Source organism: Pleurodeles waltl, unplaced genomic scaffold (assembly GCF_031143425.1).
Source record: "Pleurodeles waltl isolate 20211129_DDA unplaced genomic scaffold, aPleWal1.hap1.20221129 scaffold_519, whole genome shotgun sequence".
Taxonomy (NCBI): domain Eukaryota; kingdom Metazoa; phylum Chordata; class Amphibia; order Caudata; family Salamandridae; genus Pleurodeles; species Pleurodeles waltl.
In genome coordinates this window covers 19,690-34,505 of record NW_027150227.1, presented here as the reverse complement: position 1 = coordinate 34,505, position 14,816 = coordinate 19,690, and the positions used below count along the sequence as shown (strand labels likewise).

General features: G+C 49.3%; 8 non-coding genes across 8 annotated transcripts; all 8 read left to right on the top strand.

Annotated features, from left to right (window-relative positions):
• Window positions 1-873: 873 nt before the first annotated feature.
• On the top strand, window positions 874-992 carry LOC138278622 (5S ribosomal RNA). The gene has a single exon (XR_011200770.1). It is a non-coding gene; the product is annotated as a 5S ribosomal RNA (ribosomal RNA).
• Window positions 993-2,667: 1,675 nt separating this feature from the next.
• LOC138278621 (5S ribosomal RNA) lies at window positions 2,668-2,786 on the top strand. The gene has a single exon (XR_011200769.1). It is a non-coding gene; the product is annotated as a 5S ribosomal RNA (ribosomal RNA).
• Window positions 2,787-4,461: 1,675 nt separating this feature from the next.
• On the top strand, window positions 4,462-4,580 carry LOC138278620 (5S ribosomal RNA). Its single transcript, XR_011200768.1, has one exon. It is a non-coding gene; the product is annotated as a 5S ribosomal RNA (ribosomal RNA).
• A 1,675-nt stretch (window positions 4,581-6,255) lies between these two features.
• Window positions 6,256-6,374, top strand: LOC138278634 (5S ribosomal RNA). The gene has a single exon (XR_011200781.1). It is a non-coding gene; the product is annotated as a 5S ribosomal RNA (ribosomal RNA).
• A 1,675-nt stretch (window positions 6,375-8,049) lies between these two features.
• On the top strand, window positions 8,050-8,168 carry LOC138278619 (5S ribosomal RNA). Its single transcript, XR_011200767.1, has one exon. It is a non-coding gene; the product is annotated as a 5S ribosomal RNA (ribosomal RNA).
• Window positions 8,169-9,843: 1,675 nt separating this feature from the next.
• Window positions 9,844-9,962, top strand: LOC138278633 (5S ribosomal RNA). Its single transcript, XR_011200780.1, has one exon. It is a non-coding gene; the product is annotated as a 5S ribosomal RNA (ribosomal RNA).
• Window positions 9,963-11,637: 1,675 nt separating this feature from the next.
• Window positions 11,638-11,756, top strand: LOC138278618 (5S ribosomal RNA). The gene has a single exon (XR_011200766.1). It is a non-coding gene; the product is annotated as a 5S ribosomal RNA (ribosomal RNA).
• Window positions 11,757-13,431: 1,675 nt separating this feature from the next.
• LOC138278640 (5S ribosomal RNA) lies at window positions 13,432-13,550 on the top strand. Its single transcript, XR_011200787.1, has one exon. It is a non-coding gene; the product is annotated as a 5S ribosomal RNA (ribosomal RNA).
• The last annotated feature ends 1,266 nt before the right edge of the window (window positions 13,551-14,816 follow it).

Genomic DNA, 14,816 nt, shown 5'->3' with positions numbered 1-14,816 from the left:
CTGTGCAGAATAAACCCTCTTCAACATAGGAAAACATCCCAGCAGAGAGCACGTGATCCACTGTTGCGTCCTTAGCATTAAACAACACACCTCTGACCCTTTCACTTTCACTGGGATTGTGAGAAGGGGCGTTATTTTGCATCTTGTTTCAGAAAGGAGTCCATGATGACAGATCCGATTTTTCCGACAACTCCTACGTACTTTCAGTGGGACCCTGGTTTGCCAAAAGGAAAGGAAAGACTGGCCACCCTCTGCCTGCAAGGCATGGCGAATGTGTTGCAGATGGCAGAGTCTGAGTGACAGAGCCTCTCCAGTAAGTGAAAAAAGTGCAAGAAGAGGTAAGTGATTGGCGTGCCTTCCCGTTTCTTTCTGGAGTTGTTAAGGTAGTGTAGAAGAGCTATTTCTCCTGGCCAGAGTGAATGGAGGTGTCGCCACCCAGTGGGATGAGGAAAAGAGAACTGCATAGCAGCAACTATTGGTCCTTGGGAGGGGGGAATGAAGGCTGCTGTTGAGAAGCAGCGTCTCCCCTGGTGACTCCTCGGTGTCATGCCCTAAGGAGGGGTCCAAGGAGGCGCAGCACATGCTGTGTGAGGTGAGGGTTGTCCATTGCAATTGAGAGTGTGACAGGCGCCGTCTGCTGGTCGTGCTAGGTTTGGTGGGGGCTGCAGCAGCCTGTGAAGACGAGAGAAGCGGGAGTAGCGCCGAGCATGGTAAATGGAGGAGTACAAAATGTTGTTCCGTGTGGGTTGGGGCATTGTGCCTGGGGCAGTGTGGGAGTTCCCAGTGGGAGGGTGTTCCGCTGCAATTAAGAGCAGTAGGCTCCAGGCGGGTGGGCCGGGTGAGCAGAAGAGAGCTGAAAGTGCAGCTTTTCCTGCCTACGGCCATACCACCCTGAATGCGCCCGATCTCGTCCGATCTCGGAAGCTAAGCAGGGTCGGGCCTGGTTAGTACTTGGATGGGAGACCGCCTGGGAATACCAGGTGCTGTAGGCATTTTGCCTCTCGCACACACTAGGTGGCGCACGTCTAACCTCCATTACACAGCTTCCTCGCTAATTTCATTTTACACTTTTTATTTACTACACTCTTTTTTTACTCTCTTAAAAAAAGAAAGGAAAAAGAACAGCATTAACACGAAAATACACACTTTCCCAAGGAAAACGTACAATTATTATGCACTTTACACTCGGCCCAAAGTCAAGACAGCATTTGCTCCACGACGGACCAAGGCTCCCCAAGCTAAGGCTTTGCTTTCTTGCGGTAAGCATATGTGTCAGGTCTTCAGATCAGATCTCAATTCTTGGCATCTCATTTCCGGGCAGGTCATGGGTTGTGATGCCACTTCCTGTTTTTCCAGGTGCGATTTCACACGGCCTGATGTCATGTGCCGTGATGTCATGTGCCGTGATGTCACTTGCATAGTGTCTAACTTGTTTAGTCCCCCGACTTATTTTCTTTAAGACTTGTACCATGAATAATCCTTAGCCCCCAAGAAATAGTGCTCGAGCCTACAGTTGGCAACCAAATGCAAAAAATCAGCACAGCGTGTGGGAAATCTGATAAAAGGACGATGATCTATTAGGTGTGGAAGAATGAAGTGAGTTGCAGACGCAAGTGTAATAGAGTCCAAAAGCAGAGCATTCCAGAAACAGGGAATAAAAAGAGGAAAGGTGCGTACAATTTGAGCTGTTTTAAAAGCATTCGGCAGCATTTTCCGGCATTTCCTGGCGCTGTAACAGGTGTCATTAACTCAACGATCCATTTATCGACCACAGAAAGAATGGGTGAGCAGGGCCTGTGCAGAATAAACCCTCTTCAACATAGGAAAACATCCCAGCAGAGAGCACGTGATCCACTGTTGCGTCCTTAGCATTAAACAACACACCTCTGACCCTTTCACTTTCACTGGGATTGTGAGAAGGGGCGTTATTTTGCATCTTGTTTCAGAAAGGAGTCCATGATGACAGATCCGATTTTTCCGACAACTCCTACGTACTTTCAGTGGGACCCTGGTTTGCCAAAAGGAAAGGAAAGACTGGCCACCCTCTGCCTGCAAGGCATGGCGAATGTGTTGCAGATGGCAGAGTCTGAGTGACAGAGCCTCTCCAGTAAGTGAAAAAAGTGCAAGAAGAGGTAAGTGATTGGCGTGCCTTCCCGTTTCTTTCTGGAGTTGTTAAGGTAGTGTAGAAGAGCTATTTCTCCTGGCCAGAGTGAATGGAGGTGTCGCCACCCAGTGGGATGAGGAAAAGAGAACTGCAGAGCAGCAACTATTGGTCCTTGGGAGGGGGGAATGAAGGCTGCTGTTGAGAAGCAGCGTCTCCCCTGGTGACTCCTCGGTGTCATGCCCTAAGGAGGGGTCCAAGGAGGCGCAGCACATGCTGTGTGAGGTGAGGGTTGTCCATTGCAATTGAGAGTGTGACAGGCGCCGTCTGCTGGTCGTGCTAGGTTTGGTGGGGGCTGCTGCAGCCTGTGAAGACGAGAGAAGCGGGAGTAGCGCCGAGCATGGTAAATGGAGGAGTACAAAATGTTGTTCCGTGTGGGTTGGGGCATTGTGCCTGGGGCAGTGTGGGAGTTCCCAGTGGGAGGGTGTTCCGCTGCAATTAAGAGCAGTAGGCTCCAGGCGGGTGGGCCGGGTGAGCAGAAGAGAGCTGAAAGTGCAGCTTTTCCTGCCTACGGCCATACCACCCTGAATGCGCCCGATCTCGTCCGATCTCGGAAGCTAAGCAGGGTCGGGCCTGGTTAGTACTTGGATGGGAGACCGCCTGGGAATACCAGGTGCTGTAGGCATTTTGCCTCTCGCACACACTAGGTGGCGCACGTCTAACCTCCATTACACAGCTTCCTCGCTAATTTCATTTTACACTTTTTATTTACTACACTCTTTTTTTACTCTCTTAAAAAAAGAAAGGAAAAAGAACAGCATTAACACGAAAATACACACTTTCCCAAGGAAAACGTACACTTTTTATGCACTTTACACTCGGCCCAAAGTCAAGACAGCATTTGCTCCACGACGGACCAAGGCTCCCCAAGCTAAGGCTTTGCTTTCTTGCGGTAAGCATATGTGTCAGGTCTTCAGATCAGATCTCACTTCTTGGCATCTCATTTCCTGGCAGGTCATGGGTTGTGATGCCACTTCCTGTTTTTCCAGGTGCGATTTCACACGGCCTGATGTCATGTGCCGTGATGTCATGTGCCGTGATGTCACTTGCATAGTGTCTAACTTGGTTAGTCCCCCGACTTATTTTCTTTAAGACTTGTACCATGAATAATCCTTAGCCCCCAAGAAATAGTGCTCGAGCCTACAGTTGGCAACCAAATGCAAAAAATCAGCACAGCGTGTGGGAAATCTGATAAAAGGACGATGATCTATTAGGTGTGGAAGAATGAAGTGAGTTGCAGACGCAAGTGTAATAGAGTCCAAAAGCAGAGCATTCCAGAAACAGGGAATAAAAAGAGGAAAGGTGCGTACAATTTGAGCTGTTTTAAAAGCATTCGGCAGCATTTTCCGGCATTTCCTGGCGCTGTAACAGGTGTCATTAACTCAACGATCCATTTATCGACCACAGAAAGAATGGGTGAGCAGGGCCTGTGCAGAATAAACCCTCTTCAACATAGGAAAACATCCCAGCAGAGAGCACGTGATCCACTGTTGCGTCCTTAGCATTAAACAACACACCTCTGACCCTTTCACTTTCACTGGGATTGTGAGAAGGGGCGTTATTTTGCATCTTGTTTCAGAAAGGAGTCCATGATGACAGATCCGATTTTTCCGACAACTCCTACGTACTTTCAGTGGGACCCTGGTTTGCCAAAAGGAAAGGAAAGACTGGCCACCCTCTGCCTGCAAGGCATGGCGAATGTGTTGCAGATGGCAGAGTCTGAGTGACAGAGCCTCTCCAGTAAGTGAAAAAAGTGCAAGAAGAGGTAAGTGATTGGCGTGCCTTCCCGTTTCTTTCTGGAGTTGTTAAGGTAGTGTAGAAGAGCTATTTCTCCTGGCCAGAGTGAATGGAGGTGTCGCCACCCAGTGGGATGAGGAAAAGAGAACTGCAGAGCAGCAACTATTGGTCCTTGGGAGGGGGGAATGAAGGCTGCTGTTGAGAAGCAGCGTCTCCCCTGGTGACTCCTCGGTGTCATGCCCTAAGGAGGGGTCCAAGGAGGCGCAGCACATGCTGTGTGAGGTGAGGGTTGTCCATTGCAATTGAGAGTGTGACAGGCGCCGTCTGCTGGTCGTGCTAGGTTTGGTGGGGGCTGCAGCAGCCTGTGAAGACGAGAGAAGCGGGAGTAGCGCCGAGCATGGTAAATGGAGGAGTACAAAATGTTGTTCCGTGTGGGTTGGGGCATTGTGCCTGGGGCAGTGTGGGAGTTCCCAGTGGGAGGGTGTTCCGCTGCAATTAAGAGCAGTAGGCTCCAGGCGGGTGGGCCGGGTGAGCAGAAGAGAGCTGAAAGTGCAGCTTTTCCTGCCTACGGCCATACCACCCTGAATGCGCCCGATCTCGTCCGATCTCGGAAGCTAAGCAGGGTCGGGCCTGGTTAGTACTTGGATGGGAGACCGCCTGGGAATACCAGGTGCTGTAGGCATTTTGCCTCTCGCACACACTAGGTGGCGCACGTCTAACCTCCATTACACAGCTTCCTCGCTAATTTCATTTTACACTTTTTATTTACTACACTCTTTTTTTACTCTCTTAAAAAAAGAAAGGAAAAAGAACAGCATTAACACGAAAATACACACTTTCCCAAGGAAAACGTACAATTATTATGCACTTTACACTCGGCCCAAAGTCAAGACAGCATTTGCTCCACGACGGACCAAGGCTCCCCAAGCTAAGGCTTTGCTTTCTTGCGGTAAGCATATGTGTCAGGTCTTCAGATCAGATCTCAATTCTTGGCATCTCATTTCCGGGCAGGTCATGGGTTGTGATGCCACTTCCTGTTTTTCCAGGTGCGATTTCACACGGCCTGATGTCATGTGCCGTGATGTCATGTGCCGTGATGTCACTTGCATAGTGTCTAACTTGTTTAGTCCCCCGACTTATTTTCTTTAAGACTTGTACCATGAATAATCCTTAGCCCCCAAGAAATAGTGCTCGAGCCTACAGTTGGCAACCAAATGCAAAAAATCAGCACAGCGTGTGGGAAATCTGATAAAAGGACGATGATCTATTAGGTGTGGAAGAATGAAGTGAGTTGCAGACGCAAGTGTAATAGAGTCCAAAAGCAGAGCATTCCAGAAACAGGGAATAAAAAGAGGAAAGGTGCGTACAATTTGAGCTGTTTTAAAAGCATTCGGCAGCATTTTCCGGCATTTCCTGGCGCTGTAACAGGTGTCATTAACTCAACGATCCATTTATCGACCACAGAAAGAATGGGTGAGCAGGGCCTGTGCAGAATAAACCCTCTTCAACATAGGAAAACATCCCAGCAGAGAGCACGTGATCCACTGTTGCGTCCTTAGCATTAAACAACACACCTCTGACCCTTTCACTTTCACTGGGATTGTGAGAAGGGGCGTTATTTTGCATCTTGTTTCAGAAAGGAGTCCATGATGACAGATCCGATTTTTCCGACAACTCCTACGTACTTTCAGTGGGACCCTGGTTTGCCAAAAGGAAAGGAAAGACTGGCCACCCTCTGCCTGCAAGGCATGGCGAATGTGTTGCAGATGGCAGAGTCTGAGTGACAGAGCCTCTCCAGTAAGTGAAAAAAGTGCAAGAAGAGGTAAGTGATTGGCGTGCCTTCCCGTTTCTTTCTGGAGTTGTTAAGGTAGTGTAGAAGAGCTATTTCTCCTGGCCAGAGTGAATGGAGGTGTCGCCACCCAGTGGGATGAGGAAAAGAGAACTGCAGAGCAGCAACTATTGGTCCTTGGGAGGGGGGAATGAAGGCTGCTGTTGAGAAGCAGCGTCTCCCCTGGTGACTCCTCGGTGTCATGCCCTAAGGAGGGGTCCAAGGAGGCGCAGCACATGCTGTGTGAGGTGAGGGTTGTCCATTGCAATTGAGAGTGTGACAGGCGCCGTCTGCTGGTCGTGCTAGGTTTGGTGGGGGCTGCTGCAGCCTGTGAAGACGAGAGAAGCGGGAGTAGCGCCGAGCATGGTAAATGGAGGAGTACAAAATGTTGTTCCGTGTGGGTTGGGGCATTGTGCCTGGGGCAGTGTGGGAGTTCCCAGTGGGAGGGTGTTCCGCTGCAATTAAGAGCAGTAGGCTCCAGGCGGGTGGGCCGGGTGAGCAGAAGAGAGCTGAAAGTGCAGCTTTTCCTGCCTACGGCCATACCACCCTGAATGCGCCTGATCTCGTCCGATCTCGGAAGCTAAGCAGGGTCGGGCCTGGTTAGTACTTGGATGGGAGACCGCCTGGGAATACCAGGTGCTGTAGGCATTTTGCCTCTCGCACACACTAGGTGGCGCACGTCTAACCTCCATTACACAGCTTCCTCGCTAATTTCATTTTACACTTTTTATTTACTACACTCTTTTTTTACTCTCTTAAAAAAAGAAAGGAAAAAGAACAGCATTAACACGAAAATACACACTTTCCCAAGGAAAACGTACAATTATTATGCACTTTACACTCGGCCCAAAGTCAAGACAGCATTTGCTCCACGACGGACCAAGGCTCCCCAAGCTAAGGCTTTGCTTTCTTGCGGTAAGCATATGTGTCAGGTCTTCAGATCAGATCTCACTTCTTGGCATCTCATTTCCTGGCAGGTCATGGGTTGTGATGCCACTTCCTGTTTTTCCAGGTGCGATTTCACACGGCCTGATGTCATGTGCCGTGATGTCATGTGCCGTGATGTCACTTGCATAGTGTCTAACTTGGTTAGTCCCCCGACTTATTTTCTTTAAGACTTGTACCATGAATAATCCTTAGCCCCCAAGAAATAGTGCTCGAGCCTACAGTTGGCAACCAAATGCAAAAAATCAGCACAGCGTGTGGGAAATCTGATAAAAGGACGATGATCTATTAGGTGTGGAAGAATGAAGTGAGTTGCAGACGCAAGTGTAATAGAGTCCAAAAGCAGAGCATTCCAGAAACAGGGAATAAAAAGAGGAAAGGTGCGTACAATTTGAGCTGTTTTAAAAGCATTCGGCAGCATTTTCCGGCATTTCCTGGCGCTGTAACAGGTGTCATTAACTCAACGATCCATTTATCGACCACAGAAAGAATGGGTGAGCAGGGCCTGTGCAGAATAAACCCTCTTCAACATAGGAAAACATCCCAGCAGAGAGCACGTGATCCACTGTTGCGTCCTTAGCATTAAACAACACACCTCTGACCCTTTCACTTTCACTGGGATTGTGAGAAGGGGCGTTATTTTGCATCTTGTTTCAGAAAGGAGTCCATGATGACAGATCCGATTTTTCCGACAACTCCTACGTACTTTCAGTGGGACCCTGGTTTGCCAAAAGGAAAGGAAAGACTGGCCACCCTCTGCCTGCAAGGCATGGCGAATGTGTTGCAGATGGCAGAGTCTGAGTGACAGAGCCTCTCCAGTAAGTGAAAAAAGTGCAAGAAGAGGTAAGTGATTGGCGTGCCTTCCCGTTTCTTTCTGGAGTTGTTAAGGTAGTGTAGAAGAGCTATTTCTCCTGGCCAGAGTGAATGGAGGTGTCGCCACCCAGTGGGATGAGGAAAAGAGAACTGCATAGCAGCAACTATTGGTCCTTGGGAGGGGGGAATGAAGGCTGCTGTTGAGAAGCAGCGTCTCCCCTGGTGACTCCTCGGTGTCATGCCCTAAGGAGGGGTCCAAGGAGGCGCAGCACATGCTGTGTGAGGTGAGGGTTGTCCATTGCAATTGAGAGTGTGACAGGCGCCGTCTGCTGGTCGTGCTAGGTTTGGTGGGGGCTGCAGCAGCCTGTGAAGACGAGAGAAGCGGGAGTAGCGCCGAGCATGGTAAATGGAGGAGTACAAAATGTTGTTCCGTGTGGGTTGGGGCATTGTGCCTGGGGCAGTGTGGGAGTTCCCAGTGGGAGGGTGTTCCGCTGCAATTAAGAGCAGTAGGCTCCAGGCGGGTGGGCCGGGTGAGCAGAAGAGAGCTGAAAGTGCAGCTTTTCCTGCCTACGGCCATACCACCCTGAATGCGCCCGATCTCGTCCGATCTCGGAAGCTAAGCAGGGTCGGGCCTGGTTAGTACTTGGATGGGAGACCGCCTGGGAATACCAGGTGCTGTAGGCATTTTGCCTCTCGCACACACTAGGTGGCGCACGTCTAACCTCCATTACACAGCTTCCTCGCTAATTTCATTTTACACTTTTTATTTACTACACTCTTTTTTTACTCTCTTAAAAAAAGAAAGGAAAAAGAACAGCATTAACACGAAAATACACACTTTCCCAAGGAAAACGTACACTTTTTATGCACTTTACACTCGGCCCAAAGTCAAGACAGCATTTGCTCCACGACGGACCAAGGCTCCCCAAGCTAAGGCTTTGCTTTCTTGCGGTAAGCATATGTGTCAGGTCTTCAGATCAGATCTCACTTCTTGGCATCTCATTTCCTGGCAGGTCATGGGTTGTGATGCCACTTCCTGTTTTTCCAGGTGCGATTTCACACGGCCTGATGTCATGTGCCGTGATGTCATGTGCCGTGATGTCACTTGCATAGTGTCTAACTTGGTTAGTCCCCCGACTTATTTTCTTTAAGACTTGTACCATGAATAATCCTTAGCCCCCAAGAAATAGTGCTCGAGCCTACAGTTGGCAACCAAATGCAAAAAATCAGCACAGCGTGTGGGAAATCTGATAAAAGGACGATGATCTATTAGGTGTGGAAGAATGAAGTGAGTTGCAGACGCAAGTGTAATAGAGTCCAAAAGCAGAGCATTCCAGAAACAGGGAATAAAAAGAGGAAAGGTGCGTACAATTTGAGCTGTTTTAAAAGCATTCGGCAGCATTTTCCGGCATTTCCTGGCGCTGTAACAGGTGTCATTAACTCAACGATCCATTTATCGACCACAGAAAGAATGGGTGAGCAGGGCCTGTGCAGAATAAACCCTCTTCAACATAGGAAAACATCCCAGCAGAGAGCACGTGATCCACTGTTGCGTCCTTAGCATTAAACAACACACCTCTGACCCTTTCACTTTCACTGGGATTGTGAGAAGGGGCGTTATTTTGCATCTTGTTTCAGAAAGGAGTCCATGATGACAGATCCGATTTTTCCGACAACTCCTACGTACTTTCAGTGGGACCCTGGTTTGCCAAAAGGAAAGGAAAGACTGGCCACCCTCTGCCTGCAAGGCATGGCGAATGTGTTGCAGATGGCAGAGTCTGAGTGACAGAGCCTCTCCAGTAAGTGAAAAAAGTGCAAGAAGAGGTAAGTGATTGGCGTGCCTTCCCGTTTCTTTCTGGAGTTGTTAAGGTAGTGTAGAAGAGCTATTTCTCCTGGCCAGAGTGAATGGAGGTGTCGCCACCCAGTGGGATGAGGAAAAGAGAACTGCAGAGCAGCAACTATTGGTCCTTGGGAGGGGGGAATGAAGGCTGCTGTTGAGAAGCAGCGTCTCCCCTGGTGACTCCTCGGTGTCATGCCCTAAGGAGGGGTCCAAGGAGGCGCAGCACATGCTGTGTGAGGTGAGGGTTGTCCATTGCAATTGAGAGTGTGACAGGCGCCGTCTGCTGGTCGTGCTAGGTTTGGTGGGGGCTGCTGCAGCCTGTGAAGACGAGAGAAGCGGGAGTAGCGCCGAGCATGGTAAATGGAGGAGTACAAAATGTTGTTCCGTGTGGGTTGGGGCATTGTGCCTGGGGCAGTGTGGGAGTTCCCAGTGGGAGGGTGTTCCGCTGCAATTAAGAGCAGTAGGCTCCAGGCGGGTGGGCCGGGTGAGCAGAAGAGAGCTGAAAGTGCAGCTTTTCCTGCCTACGGCCATACCACCCTGAATGCGCCTGATCTCGTCCGATCTCGGAAGCTAAGCAGGGTCGGGCCTGGTTAGTACTTGGATGGGAGACCGCCTGGGAATACCAGGTGCTGTAGGCATTTTGCCTCTCGCACACACTAGGTGGCGCACGTCTAACCTCCATTACACAGCTTCCTCGCTAATTTCATTTTACACTTTTTATTTACTACACTCTTTTTTTACTCTCTTAAAAAAAGAAAGGAAAAAGAACAGCATTAACACGAAAATACACACTTTCCCAAGGAAAACGTACAATTATTATGCACTTTACACTCGGCCCAAAGTCAAGACAGCATTTGCTCCACGACGGACCAAGGCTCCCCAAGCTAAGGCTTTGCTTTCTTGCGGTAAGCATATGTGTCAGGTCTTCAGATCAGATCTCACTTCTTGGCATCTCATTTCCTGGCAGGTCATGGGTTGTGATGCCACTTCCTGTTTTTCCAGGTGCGATTTCACACGGCCTGATGTCATGTGCCGTGATGTCATGTGCCGTGATGTCACTTGCATAGTGTCTAACTTGGTTAGTCCCCCGACTTATTTTCTTTAAGACTTGTACCATGAATAATCCTTAGCCCCCAAGAAATAGTGCTCGAGCCTACAGTTGGCAACCAAATGCAAAAAATCAGCACAGCGTGTGGGAAATCTGATAAAAGGACGATGATCTATTAGGTGTGGAAGAATGAAGTGAGTTGCAGACGCAAGTGTAATAGAGTCCAAAAGCAGAGCATTCCAGAAACAGGGAATAAAAAGAGGAAAGGTGCGTACAATTTGAGCTGTTTTAAAAGCATTCGGCAGCATTTTCCGGCATTTCCTGGCGCTGTAACAGGTGTCATTAACTCAACGATCCATTTATCGACCACAGAAAGAATGGGTGAGCAGGGCCTGTGCAGAATAAACCCTCTTCAACATAGGAAAACATCCCAGCAGAGAGCACGTGATCCACTGTTGCGTCCTTAGCATTAAACAACACACCTCTGACCCTTTCACTTTCACTGGGATTGTGAGAAGGGGCGTTATTTTGCATCTTGTTTCAGAAAGGAGTCCATGATGACAGATCCGATTTTTCCGACAACTCCTACGTACTTTCAGTGGGACCCTGGTTTGCCAAAAGGAAAGGAAAGACTGGCCACCCTCTGCCTGCAAGGCATGGCGAATGTGTTGCAGATGGCAGAGTCTGAGTGACAGAGCCTCTCCAGTAAGTGAAAAAAGTGCAAGAAGAGGTAAGTGATTGGCGTGCCTTCCCGTTTCTTTCTGGAGTTGTTAAGGTAGTGTAGAAGAGCTATTTCTCCTGGCCAGAGTGAATGGAGGTGTCGCCACCCAGTGGGATGAGGAAAAGAGAACTGCATAGCAGCAACTATTGGTCCTTGGGAGGGGGGAATGAAGGCTGCTGTTGAGAAGCAGCGTCTCCCCTGGTGACTCCTCGGTGTCATGCCCTAAGGAGGGGTCCAAGGAGGCGCAGCACATGCTGTGTGAGGTGAGGGTTGTCCATTGCAATTGAGAGTGTGACAGGCGCCGTCTGCTGGTCGTGCTAGGTTTGGTGGGGGCTGCAGCAGCCTGTGAAGACGAGAGAAGCGGGAGTAGCGCCGAGCATGGTAAATGGAGGAGTACAAAATGTTGTTCCGTGTGGGTTGGGGCATTGTGCCTGGGGCAGTGTGGGAGTTCCCAGTGGGAGGGTGTTCCGCTGCAATTAAGAGCAGTAGGCTCCAGGCGGGTGGGCCGGGTGAGCAGAAGAGAGCTGAAAGTGCAGCTTTTCCTGCCTACGGCCATACCACCCTGAATGCGCCCGATCTCGTCCGATCTCGGAAGCTAAGCAGGGTCGGGCCTGGTTAGTACTTGGATGGGAGACCGCCTGGGAATACCAGGTGCTGTAGGCATTTTGCCTCTCGCACACACTAGGTGGCGCACGTCTAACCTCCATTACACAGCTTCCTCGCTAATTTCATTTTACACTTTTTATTTACTACACTCTTTTTTTACTCTCTTAAAAAAAGAAAGGAAAAAGAACAGCATTAACACGAAAATACACACTTTCCCAAGGAAAACGTACACTTTTTATGCACTTTACACTCGGCCCAAAGTCAAGACAGCATTTGCTCCACGACGGACCAAGGCTCCCCAAGCTAAGGCTTTGCTTTCTTGCGGTAAGCATATGTGTCAGGTCTTCAGATCAGATCTCACTTCTTGGCATCTCATTTCCTGGCAGGTCATGGGTTGTGATGCCACTTCCTGTTTTTCCAGGTGCGATTTCACACGGCCTGATGTCATGTGCCGTGATGTCATGTGCCGTGATGTCACTTGCATAGTGTCTAACTTGGTTAGTCCCCCGACTTATTTTCTTTAAGACTTGTACCATGAATAATCCTTAGCCCCCAAGAAATAGTGCTCGAGCCTACAGTTGGCAACCAAATGCAAAAAATCAGCACAGCGTGTGGGAAATCTGATAAAAGGACGATGATCTATTAGGTGTGGAAGAATGAAGTGAGTTGCAGACGCAAGTGTAATAGAGTCCAAAAGCAGAGCATTCCAGAAACAGGGAATAAAAAGAGGAAAGGTGCGTACAATTTGAGCTGTTTTAAAAGCATTCGGCAGCATTTTCCGGCATTTCCTGGCGCTGTAACAGGTGTCATTAACTCAACGATCCATTTATCGACCACAGAAAGAATGGGTGAGCAGGGCCTGTGCAGAATAAACCCTCTTCAACATAGGAAAACATCCCAGCAGAGAGCACGTGATCCACTGTTGCGTCCTTAGCATTAAACAACACACCTCTGACCCTTTCACTTTCACTGGGATTGTGAGAAGGGGCGTTATTTTGCATCTTGTTTCAGAAAGGAGTCCATGATGACAGATCCGATTTTTCCGACAACTCCTACGTACTTTCAGTGGGACCCTGGTTTGCCAAAAGGAAAGGAAAGACTGGCCACCCTCTGCCTGCAAGGCATGGCGAATGTGTTGCAGATGGCAGAGTCTGAGTGACAGAGCCTCTCCAGTAAGTGAAAAAAGTGCAAGAAGAGGTAAGTGATTGGCGTGCCTTCCCGTTTCTTTCTGGAGTTGTTAAGGTAGTGTAGAAGAGCTATTTCTCCTGGCCAGAGTGAATGGAGGTGTCGCCACCCAGTGGGATGAGGAAAAGAGAACTGCAGAGCAGCAACTATTGGTCCTTGGGAGGGGGGAATGAAGGCTGCTGTTGAGAAGCAGCGTCTCCCCTGGTGACTCCTCGGTGTCATGCCCTAAGGAGGGGTCCAAGGAGGCGCAGCACATGCTGTGTGAGGTGAGGGTTGTCCATTGCAATTGAGAGTGTGACAGGCGCCGTCTGCTGGTCGTGCTAGGTTTGGTGGGGGCTGCTGCAGCCTGTGAAGACGAGAGAAGCGGGAGTAGCGCCGAGCATGGTAAATGGAGGAGTACAAAATGTTGTTCCGTGTGGGTTGGGGCATTGTGCCTGGGGCAGTGTGGGAGTTCCCAGTGGGAGGGTGTTCCGCTGCAATTAAGAGCAGTAGGCTCCAGGCGGGTGGGCCGGGTGAGCAGAAGAGAGCTGAAAGTGCAGCTTTTCCTGCCTACGGCCATACCACCCTGAATGCGCCCGATCTCGTCCGATCTCGGAAGCTAAGCAGGGTCGGGCCTGGTTAGTACTTGGATGGGATTCCGCCTGGGAATACCAGGTGCTGTAGGCATTTTGCCTCTCGCACACACTAGGTGGCGCACGTCTAACCTCCATTACACAGCTTCCTCGCTAATTTCATTTTACACTTTTTATTTACTACACTCTTTTTTTACTCTCTTAAAAAAAGAAAGGAAAAAGAACAGCATTAACACGAAAATACACACTTTCCCAAGGAAAACGTACAATTATTATGCACTTTACACTCGGCCCAAAGTCAAGACAGCATTTGCTCCACGACGGACCAAGGCTCCCCAAGCTAAGGCTTTGCTTTCTTGCGGTAAGCATATGTGTCAGGTCTTCAGATCAGATCTCACTTCTTGGCATCTCATTTCCTGGCAGGTCATGGGTTGTGATGCCACTTCCTGTTTTTCCAGGTGCGATTTCACACGGCCTGATGTCATGTGCCGTGATGTCATGTGCCGTGATGTCACTTGCATAGTGTCTAACTTGGTTAGTCCCCCGACTTATTTTCTTTAAGACTTGTACCATGAATAATCCTTAGCCCCCAAGAAATAGTGCTCGAGCCTACAGTTGGCAACCAAATGCAAAAAATCAGCACAGCGTGTGGGAAATCTGATAAAAGGACGATGATCTATTAGGTGTGGAAGAATGAAGTGAGTTGCAGACGCAAGTGTAATAGAGTCCAAAAGCAGAGCATTCCAGAAACAGGGAATAAAAAGAGGAAAGGTGCGTACAATTTGAGCTGTTTTAAAAGCATTCGGCAGCATTTTCCGGCATTTCCTGGCGCTGTAACAGGTGTCATTAACTCAACGATCCATTTATCGACCACAGAAAGAATGGGTGAGCAGGGCCTGTGCAGAATAAACCCTCTTCAACATAGGAAAACATCCCAGCAGAGAGCACGTGATCCACTGTTGCGTCCTTAGCATTAAACAACACACCTCTGACCCTTTCACTTTCACTGGGATTGTGAGAAGGGGCGTTATTTTGCATCTTGTTTCAGAAAGGAGTCCATGATGACAGATCCGATTTTTCCGACAACTCCTACGTACTTTCAGTGGGACCCTGGTTTGCCAAAAGGAAAGGAAAGACTGGCCACCCTCTGCCTGCAAGGCATGGCGAATGTGTTGCAGATGGCAGAGTCTGAGTGACAGAGCCTCTCCAGTAAGTGAAAAAAGTGCAAGAAGAGGTAAGTGATTGGCGTGCCTTCCCGTTTCTTTCTGGAGTTGTTAAGGTAGTGTAGAAGAGCTATTTCTCCTGGCCAGAGTGAATGGAGGTGTCGCCACCCAGTGGGATGAGGAAAAGAGAACTGCAT